Source organism: Drosophila ananassae, chromosome 3R (genome assembly GCF_017639315.1).
Source record: "Drosophila ananassae strain 14024-0371.13 chromosome 3R, ASM1763931v2, whole genome shotgun sequence".
Lineage (NCBI taxonomy): Eukaryota > Metazoa > Arthropoda > Insecta > Diptera > Drosophilidae > Drosophila > Drosophila ananassae.
In genome coordinates, this window is record NC_057930.1 from 5,109,892 (window position 1) to 5,120,971 (window position 11,080).

An 11,080-nucleotide genomic window follows, 5' to 3' on the forward strand; every position below is an offset into this window, starting at 1 on the left:
TTGGTTTGTTGCTTGCGTTGGGCATCTGGAGCGACTAAGGATAGCGGTACCGTCGGCGAATGTTGACGTTGTTAGTTGTGCGTTCGTAGGAATATCTGCATTATACAAAACATATAGACACGGGCCGAGTGCGTTTCCTTGTGGAACTCCAGCTTCGATGATGTAGTCGCCCGAAGTAGCTGCGTTGCATCTCACGGAGAATACCCTATTGTAGAGGTATAATTCCAGTAGCTTGTGGGTGTATGTTGGAAAATACGTTTTAATTTTGTGCATGAGTCCATTAAGCGAAACTCTGTCAAAAGCTTGAGATACGTCGAGAAAAATAGCGCTACAGGATTCTCGCTCTTCGAAGGCTGAGCGTATTTCGGATGTTAATCTAATCTGTTCACTTGCTCGATGGTTCCGTGGTTTCTTCGGAAGCAAAATTGGTCTAGAAGACACTTTCGAGATGTGTAGCGAATGTTTCAGCTCGGTCTTCGTCGCTGCGAGCCCAGCATCCCGAAGAGTTTCTTATCGGGGTGGTCGTTTCGATTGGGGCGCTGAGATTTAGGTGGGCCCTCCACCGAGGATACTTTTTGCTTGTTGGTGAAAGATTCTGGATGTACCTCATTTTTGCATTTTCTTCCTGTTGGTGAAGAGCCTGGTGGAGTGATCGAGTTGCTTCCTTAAGGCGTTGCTTTGAAGCTGGTGATCTGCTGTTTTGCCTCTCACGACGCGAGCGCCTCTTTTCTCGCACGAGCGGTCTACTTCCTTCCCTTGAGGAGTAGAGATTTTAGCTGCCGCAACGAGTACTTCCTCCAAGGCGCTCGTAGTGTGGTCGTTGTCTGATTCCATGTTAAACTCCAGGGCGAGTTCTATGTGGGCACTCACGTACTTTTTGTATTTAAGCCAGTTCATTTTTGGCGATGACAGGCTGAGGGGGTGTTCAGTTATTTCTGGGCTTTGAAGAAGCGTTAAAAGCACTGATGAAAGGTCCGGGACTGCTTTGGCACTTATTAGATTGCAAGGTATCTTTTTTGTCACTGCAAAATCATTAAGGTCTGGGAGCTTGCGTGGGTCGGTTGGCCAGTATGTCGGACTTCCAGGGGAAACATAGTCCAGTTTATTTCTCACATTTATAATTGCATTGTACAATTGCCTTTCTCTGGGAGTCACTAGACGTGATCCCCAGTGCGTGTGTTTGGCGTTGTAGTCTCCTGCGGCTATAAAGCGATCCCCAAGTGAATTGTAGAAGTCTATAAATTGTCCTTCCGAGATTAAGAAACGAGGAGGGCAGTAAACGGCAGCGATTGAAAGGCTTCCGTTTCTTGTCTGAATTGGTATCGATGTGGCCTGCAAGAAGTTTGTTTCAAACCTTTTGTGAAAATGGTGTTTTAAACGTTCTCTGATTAGAACTCCAGTTCCGCCGTGGGCTTTCCCATCTGGATGATCTGTGCGGTAGATTGTATAGCCTTTTATTTGAAAGTAGTATTTGCTTGTAAGATGCGTTTCCACCAGTAGCATAACGTCAATATGGTTATCGATCAAGAATCGTGAAAATTCTAGTTTATGCCGTGAGATACCATTGGCGTTCCACATTGATATTCGTAGAGTCTGCATAGATTATTTAGACTGTTGTGCAACGAGCAGCTGTATTACCATGTTCTGGTTTTGAAAAAGTGTTGGCATGGTCGTTTTCATGAATGACATAAGCTCCATCATACTTTGTTGGAGGGTAAGCATCATAGTTTCCGTTTTGCTATGTGACTGTTCTGGGGCCTGTTGAGCGCTGTGTGAGTTAGGAGAAGCCGTTGGTGGTGTTTAGGGGACCAAATGAGGACCTCGCAGCTTTGGCGAAGAAGACGTCTGGCGTAGCTTTTGATGCAATGTACATATTCTGTGGATTTTGGGTGCGCGTTGCGGTCGCTTGACACAGCGACTCTTCAACTCCTTGTACACCATACATCCTCCATAGATTGCGGTATGGTTGCCTCCGCAGTTTGCACATTTCTTCGCGGTACTGCCCTTGTTTGTAGTGCAGTAAGTGGAGTTGTGGGTGTCCCCGCAGACTACACAGACAGCCCGAAGTGTGCAGTATGACCTAGTGTGTGCATACTCTTGGACGGTCACTGGACCGTTGCGTGGCTCGAGCTTGACCTTGAAGAGTTTTATTTCTGCGGCGGTAACATCGGGTTCGATTCCCTTAACTACCACTTGTATGCCCTTGCTGCTTTTCAGCTGGTACGTGTAATAGCTTATCCGATCATTGTCCAAATATTTGGACACGATACGGAAGTGCTCTTCAGTCTTAGTTTGCACCTTTGTTTCGTGGATGTTCCCTTTGATAAGCGGGACAACATGAAAGTTGTCACCGTTCCCGATCAACGCCGCAATTCGGTTGACCAGGGCACTCAAGTTTTTCTCCTTGATATAGATTGGAGGGGCTTGGGTTTTTTTGCGGTGTCTGGCGCTGGTTGGTTTTCGTCAAGTAGGGCAAATCTGTTACTACTGGATCTTCCTGGTTCTTCGTCGATCTTCTGGACGCGGTTAATTTTTGTTTCATTGCCTGCTGGATTACTCTGCGGGCTGAGCTTGCTCTTAAATTGGATGTAGCGATCCAATCCAGTCGGTATGGCCGGGGCCGTTTTGGCCCTTTCCGAAGTTGTTGTTTTTGTACTCGCTGTAATCGTTGATGTCGCGGTATTTTGAGTTGCAGTGGATGTCGCTGTGGTTGCAGAAATTGCAGCACTGCTTGTTGTTGGTGCGAAATTTGGATCCCCCATTGGAGGAGGGGTTTTACACTGCGAACTCCATGACGCGGCAGTCGGAGTAAGCAGAGCGGGTGAGCAAGACCGTGCCCTAAATCTTAATCGCCGATTTTTCCATTTCGATATCGCGGGTTGAAAAGTAAGAGTAGAAGCCGTTTCTTTGGTTAACTGAGCTTCTATTTATTTATTTATTTAAAACAATGTACTAGTATTTGTTTTAGCACATCACAACTGTTAGAAAAAGCTTGTCTATTGCTTTTAATAAATTGTGGTTAATTGGCTTCTTTTCGGTTATATTGGGTTACCCAAGCTTTTCTTTTTGTTAATTGTTTTATTAAAACTATTATAGAAGTTTTCCCGGAGCTCGGGCAAGGAAAGCTGTGAGTGTTTGCACTACGGCACTTAAAATCAACCTACATCGAGTGATCCTGTGTATGTTAAAACGGTTCACAATTAGGACTCTCTGAAAGCTACCTACTTCGCGTGGCTTCAGTGTAAACGGACCACAAGTAAGGCTTGTTGATTCTCCAAATTGATGATTCTCCAAATGACGGTTTGATGATGATTCTTGATTCTTGTTTTTCTTTGTAGGACTCTTTTTGCTTCTGAATTTCGTCTTTCACTGCGAGGATGCCCAGATCCCGGTGGATGTTTTCGTTGCGAACATACCGTTGCGATTGTGCGCTCTGTATGATGTCTATGTTGCTGCTGCTCGCGTTCCCCCACAGCTGGGAGCCATACGTCCAGATTGGCTTTAGGACTAAATTGTAGAGTAGTAGCTTGTAGTCCAGGCACAGTGGCGATCGTGAATTTATGATCCAGTGGAGGCTGCTGGCTTTCAGTTTTAGGTGCACCTTCTTGCATTCGATGTGCTTACGCCAGGTTAGTCGTCTGTCATGGTGGACGCCAAGGTACGTTACTTCGTTAGCTTGAGGGATCGTTTAGTGAAAGTTGAGAGCATTTTTGTCTATTAAGAGTAAACGTTACATTTTACACTTTTGTTCGTTTATTTTAATTCGCCAGTCGGTGATTAGCCAATTGGTTTGTTGCTTGCGTTGGGCATCTGGAGCGACTAAGGATAGCGGTACCGTCGGCGAATGTTGACGTTGTTAGTTGTGCGTTCGTAGGAATATCTGCATTATACAAAACATATAGACACGGGCCGAGTGCGTTTCCTTGTGGAACTCCAGCTTCGATGATGTAGTCGCCCGAAGTAGCTGCGTTGCATCTCACGGAGAATACCCTATTGTAGAGGTATAATTCCAGTAGCTTGTGGGTGTATGTTGGAAAATACGTTTTAATTTTGTGCATGAGTCCATTAAGCGAAACTCTGTCAAAAGCTTGAGATACGTCGAGAAAAATAGCGCTACAGGATTCTCGCTCTTCGAAGGCTGAGCGTATTTCGGATGTTAATCTAATCTGTTCACTTGCTCGATGGTTCCGTGGTTTCTTCGGAAGCAAAATTGGTCTAGAAGACACTTTCGAGATGTGTAGCGAATGTTTCAGCTCGGTCTTCGTCGCTGCGAGCCCAGCATCCCGAAGAGTTTCTTATCGGGGTGGTCGTTTCGATTGGGGCGCTGAGATTTAGGTGGGCCCTCCACCGAGGATACTTTTTGCTTGTTGGTGAAAGATTCTGGATGTACCTCATTTTTGCATTTTCTTCCTGTTGGTGAAGAGCCTGGTGGAGTGATCGAGTTGCTTCCTTAAGGCGTTGCTTTGAAGCTGGTGATCTGCTGTTTTGCCTCTCACGACGCGAGCGCCTCTTTTCTCGCACGAGCGGTCTACTTCCTTCCCTTGAGGAGTAGAGATTTTAGCTGCCGCAACGAGTACTTCCTCCAAGGCGCTCGTAGTGTGGTCGTTGTCTGATTCCATGTTAAACTCCAGGGCGAGTTCTATGTGGGCACTCACGTACTTTTTGTATTTAAGCCAGTTCATTTTTGGCGATGACAGGCTGAGGGGGTGTTCAGTTATTTCTGGGCTTGGAAGAAGCGTTAAAAGCACTGATGAAAGGTCCGGGACTGCTTTGGCACTTATTAGATTGCAAGGTATCTTTTTTGTCACTGCAAAATCATTAAGGTCTGGGAGCTTGCGTGGGTCGGTTGGCCAGTATGTCGGACTTCCAGGGGAAACATAGTCCAGTTTATTTCTCACATTTATAATTGCATTGTACAATTGCCTTTCTCTGGGAGTCACTAGACGTGATCCCCAGTGCGTGTGTTTGGCGTTGTAGTCTCCTGCGGCTATAAAGCGATCCCCAAGTGAATTGTAGAAGTCTATAAATTGTCCTTCCGAGATTAAGAAACGAGGAGGGCAGTAAACGGCAGCGATTGAAAGGCTTCCGTTTCTTGTCTGAATTGGTATCGATGTGGCCTGCAAGAAGTTTGTTTCAAACCTTTTGTGAAAATGGTGTTTTAAACGTTCTCTGATTAGAACTCCAGTTCCGCCGTGGGCTTTCCCATCTGGATGATCTGTGCGGTAGATTGTATAGCCTTTTATTTGAAAGTAGTATTTGCTTGTAAGATGCGTTTCCACCAGTAGCATAACGTCAATATGGTTATCGATCAAGAATCGTGAAAATTCTAGTTTATGCCGTGAGATACCATTGGCGTTCCACATTGATATTCGTAGAGTCTGCATAGATTATTTAGACTGTTGTGCAACGAGCAGCTGTATTACCATGTTCTGGTTTTGAAAAAGTGTTGGCATGGTCGTTTTCATGAATGACATAAGCTCCATCATACTTTGTTGGAGGGTAAGCATCATAGTTTCCGTTTTGCTATGTGACTGTTCTGGGGCCTGTTGAGCGCTGTGTGAGTTAGGAGAAGCCGTTGGTGGTGTTTAGGGGACCAAATGAGGACCTCGCAGCTTTGGCGAAGAAGACGTCTGGCGTAGCTTTTGATGCAATGTACATATTCTGTGGATTTTGGGTGCGCGTTGCGGTCGCTTGACACAGCGACTCTTCAACTCCTTGTACACCATACATCCTCCATAGATTGCGGTATGGTTGCCTCCGCAGTTTGCACATTTCTTCGCGGTACTGCCCTTGTTTGTAGTGCAGTAAGTGGAGTTGTGGGTGTCCCCGCAGACTACACAGACAGCCCGAAGTGTGCAGTATGACCTAGTGTGTGCATACTCTTGGACGGTCACTGGACCGTTGCGTGGCTCGAGCTTGACCTTGAAGAGTTTTATTTCTGCGGCGGTAACATCGGGTTCGATTCCCTTAACTACCACTTGTATGCCCTTGCTGCTTTTCAGCTGGTACGTGTAATAGCTTATCCGATCATTGTCCAAATATTTGGACACGATACGGAAGTGCTCTTCAGTCTTAGTTTGCACCTTTGTTTCGTGGATGTTCCCTTTGATAAGCGGGACAACATGAAAGTTGTCACCGTTCCCGATCAACGTCGCAATTCGGTTGACCAGGGCACTCAAGTTTTTCTCCTTGATATAGATTGGAGGGGCTTGGGTTTTTTTGCGGTGTCTGGCGCTGGTTGGTTTTCGTCAAGTAGGGCAAATCTGTTACTACTGGATCTTCCTGGTTCTTCGTCGATCTTCTGGACGCGGTTAATTTTTGTTTCATTGCCTGCTGGATTACTCTGCGGGCTGAGCTTGCTCTTAAATTGGATGTAGCGATCCAATCCAGTCGGTATGGCCGGGGCCGTTTTGGCCCTTTCCGAAGTTGTTGTTTTTGTACTCGCTGTAATCGTTGATGTCGCGGTATTTTGAGTTGCAGTGGATGTCGCTGTGGTTGCAGAAATTGCAGCACTGCTTGTTGTTGGTGCGAAATTTGGATCCCCCATTGGAGGAGGGGTTTTACACTGCGAACTCCATGACGCGGCAGTCGGAGTAAGCAGATCGGGTGAGCAAGACCGTGCCCTAAATCTTAATCGCCGATTTTTCCATTTCGATATCGCGGGTTGAAAAGTAAGAGTAGAAGCCGTTTCTTTGGTTAACTGAGCTTATATTTATTTATTTATTTAAAACAATGTACTAGTTTTTGTTTTAGCATATCACAACTGTTAGAAAAAGCTTGTCTATTGCTTTTATTAAATTGTGGTTAATTGGCTTCTTTTCGGTTATATTGGGTTACCCAAGCTTTTCTTTTTGTTAATTGTTTTATTAAAACTATTATAGAAGTTTTCCCGGAGCTCGGGCAAGGAAAGCTGTGAGTGTTTGCACTACGGCACTTAAAATCAACCTACATCGAGTGATCCTGTGTATGTTAAAACGTTTCACAATTAGGACTCTCTGAAAGCTACCTACTTCGCGTGGCTTCAGTGTAAACGGACCACAAGTAAGGCTTCATTATCTACTTTACCACAAGTAGAACCCGCGGCATACCAGTCTACTTCGAGTGTTGCTCCCGTGAAATGGACCACCAGTGGACCCCGCGTTACCCAACCTACTTCGAGTGTTGCTCCCGTGAAACGGACCACAGGTAGACCCCGCGATACCCAACCTACTTCGAGTGTTGCTCCCGTGAAACGGACCACAAGTAGGACCGGCCGATAAGGAATCAGCCGAACCACCATACCAGCTGTACTTGAGGAAAACCAGCCCAGGACTTCAAGTACCGCACATACACTCCAGCCTGCTCACAGTAAGCACCTAGTCAACCCGATCAGTCCCCTGCAGAATCCAGGTAAATTAGTCAGATTTCATACATTCCTTGACTACGACTCCGGGGTCTACGGGTTTGCCCGCCACTTCGAATTCGACGTAGTGGCCGCATAACGCTCTACGAACGAATATTTGGTGACCCCGACGTGTCGCTTTTCTATAGGATTACAACCTGAACACAAGCCGCAACGCAATTTAACTCATCGAGAAAATAAAATACATCGCAACCATGGGATCAGAATAAGACCCTGTAATTCAAATGCTCATTGATGAGCAAATTGAAAGCAACATAGCCATCCAAAGGCTAATAAGAAACTTCACTAAGGACTCCGCAGAGCGTAAACTCAAGGAAGGATACTTCGAGGAGAGACTCAGACAGCTCACGAAGGACGGGAAGTGTCCACACACGTCAGACAACACATGAAGGAGCTATTGAAGGAAATCGTCACGGGATACCATGATCTCATCGACCTGGAACCCGCCATAAAAAAAGATGGACACACCGATGACAGATTTCAGGAGACTACCGACATTGGCTACGATTCTACTAAATTTTTACGGAATGCATCCACAATCAAGACTACAGCGATGCAGTAAAATTCCGTCATTTGGAGAATCATGTAACAAGTAAAGCAAAAAATCTAATATCAACGTCAATTGGCGGATAGACCAGTTACCAGGATGCCTGCCAACGACTAAAGAATCGATACCAAAATGAACGGCTGTTCATTAAACCCGCGATCCACCCGCGAACAAATGGATCATGGATGGCTTACATGATACCGTGCTCCGAACGATCGCCACTCTCAACGCACTCAAGGTGACAACTGACAACTGGGAGCCAATCTTGATACACATCGTTGAGGACAGATTGGATCCACACACGCTGTCATCTCTAGAACTAGCCCTCACCGATCCAACCAATCGACAATTTCTGAAGGAGATGTTAGAAAACCTTGAGCGTCAGGCAACCAGTCAAGTAACAATGCAGAAAAATACGTCGGCCGCTGCACTTCGATCCAGTTCATCACTAGGTGTGTGTTCTGCCACAGCCCTGCTTACAGATAAGCCCACCGTTCTGTTACCAACCGCCCAAGTGGCAATACATGGACCAGCCGGAACCCCTCAACAATGCCGCACACTTCTAGATTCTGGATCACAGATTAACATAATCACCAGAAGGATGGCTGACACACTTGGACTACAATTGGAGCCATCAACCCTGAACATCGCTGCACTGGGAGGAACAACTAAAAGATCACGAAAAAAGGCTGTGGTGACCCTATCATCATTAACCACTGACTTCGAAGATCAAATCAACGTCGTTGTACTACCGGAAATAATGCCCAATTAACCATCCCAACCTATTCAAGCGCCAAGAAATATCTCACCCCAGTTGCGCTTAGCCGATCCTGAATTTACACAGCCCCAGAATATTGATCTGTTGTTGGGCGCCGAAATCATCTCCCAGCTTATGAGGCCACAACAGGCATTTGAGAGAAGGACAGCCACTACTAAAAAATACCGCGCTTGGATAGATTGTGATGGGGCCAGTGCGACCGGAATCAGCTCCTAATATCAAGGCAGAACAAGTCGTCGGTAATACGACGGCTTGGACACCGGAAGCTAACGAGCCACAACAAAGTTTGATTCCATGCATCGGCAAGAAGCAAATAATAAAAACCGAAAGATTACGTAGTTCCCCACTCATTGCGAATCAACAAGGAGAGCCGCAGACGGACCCCGAACCACAAGCCCAAAGTTGTCAACTCACAACTGAAGAGCACAGAGTGGAAGGGCCAGTAACCAAGGAAATTCAAGGAGTAGAAGTCACCTCCTATCTGGCATGGGTAACATGCATCTCCAAAAGGGAGCAAGAAGCAAAGTCAAGAGAGACCAAGAGTCCTGTATGCGCACTGACCAACCAAAAAAAAGGTCTAGTACTTCTAGTATGCCCAAGGAGAATGGTTACGAGGGCGCGCAACAAGGCGAAGGAGACAACAGGTCGGATAGAATTATCGTTGGTATCTTATCAATGTGGGAGATCTCGCCCACATGATTCAAAATTTTTTTGGTATTAACATTAGATTTTTAGTAATTAGTTTTAAGATCCACAATATTTTCTAGCGCAAGGGGACACATCGGTTCACTGAGACGGTCCAACAACAAAGCACAGCCCCTATTATTGAGTACCTCAATGGGGGGAGAATGTTGGCACCTAGTGCCAAGACCTACGACCCAATCAAGATGCATCATCACAAGCATCAGACCTACTAGCCTATTAATAATGTAACGATAAGCATAAGCCAATATCCAACCTACTAACCCGGCACTAGTCGATGGCACCGGAAGCAGAATCAGCATTATCAGCGGGAAGAATGACCGACTGACCGAAGTAAGCAAAAACCAGTACACGAAGCCGAAATGCGTGTGGAAAGCTGTACATGAACAAACAATCTGAGTCAGCAGACTCAGAGGTGGGTGACCCTGGCATTAACATTAGTTTTAGCACGACCATAACATTGACCTTCCTTAGATTTAATTACGTATAATTTAGCATCTTATCTTATCTTAATTTAACATCGTAGAACCCACGGTATACCAGTCTACTTCGAATGTTGCTCCCGTGAAACGGACCACAAGTAGACCCCGCGTTACCCAACCTACTTCGAGTGTTGCTCCCGTGAAACGGACCACAAGCAGGACCGGCCGATAAGGAATCAGCCGAATCACGATACCAGCTGTACTTGAGGAAAACCAGCCCAGGACTTCAAGTACACCACATCCACTCCAGCCTGATCACAGCAAGCACCTGGTCAACCCGATCAGTCCCCTGCAGAATTCAGGTAAATTAGTTAGATTTCATAAACTCTTTGACTACGACACCGGGATCGAATTCGACGTAGTGGCCGCATTAAGCTCTAAAAACGAACCAAAATCTTGTTTTTGATTTAAAAAAAAATTTTAAATATTGTTTAAAAATTGGTTTAAAAAGCTTTATTATTGTAATTTTTTCAAATAAATTAAGGTATGTCCATTATTCCCAAATTTGGTTGAAGTTTTTTTGGGCTAAAATTTTTTTTAACTCGTAATTTTTATTTCCTGAATACGACGGATATTTATGAACAGGACTGTTGGGGGCCTCATAGCCTAGTGGTTAGTGTACTAGCTCGCTAAGCGTGAGGTCGTGGGTTCGAGCCCCACTCGTGTCAAGTGCATGGCCCTGCAAGTTTTTCGGCGCTCGCGCATATGATGTAAGTAGCGAAAAGCTCTCGTTGGATTCTCGCTATTTATAATTATGTGCATGAGACCCGAAAAACCGGCATTCCCAGATGTCGTTAGGTGGCAAGCCCACTTCTGAGATAGGTTGCACTCGGCTAATCACCGGATCGACTGAACAATAACGATTACAGAAACAAACACATGATTGGAAAAAAACACCCACACACCCCCAGCCCGATGACGACCCGCCGCATTTCGCAACGGACACGAATTGGACAATGGAATGTAAGGACCCTAATGGAGCCATCCAGAATTGCGCAGTTTGAATAAGGAGATGGGCATAGTTAGGATTGGAACCCTGGAGTGGAACCCGCAAGGAAGAAGAAGAGTGGGACGCCCCAAAAAGCTAACCTGGCGCCGATCTACAATACGCGAACTCGCAGACAATAATACGTCACCTGGGGACTTGGCAAAGAGAACAGCGGGTCCGG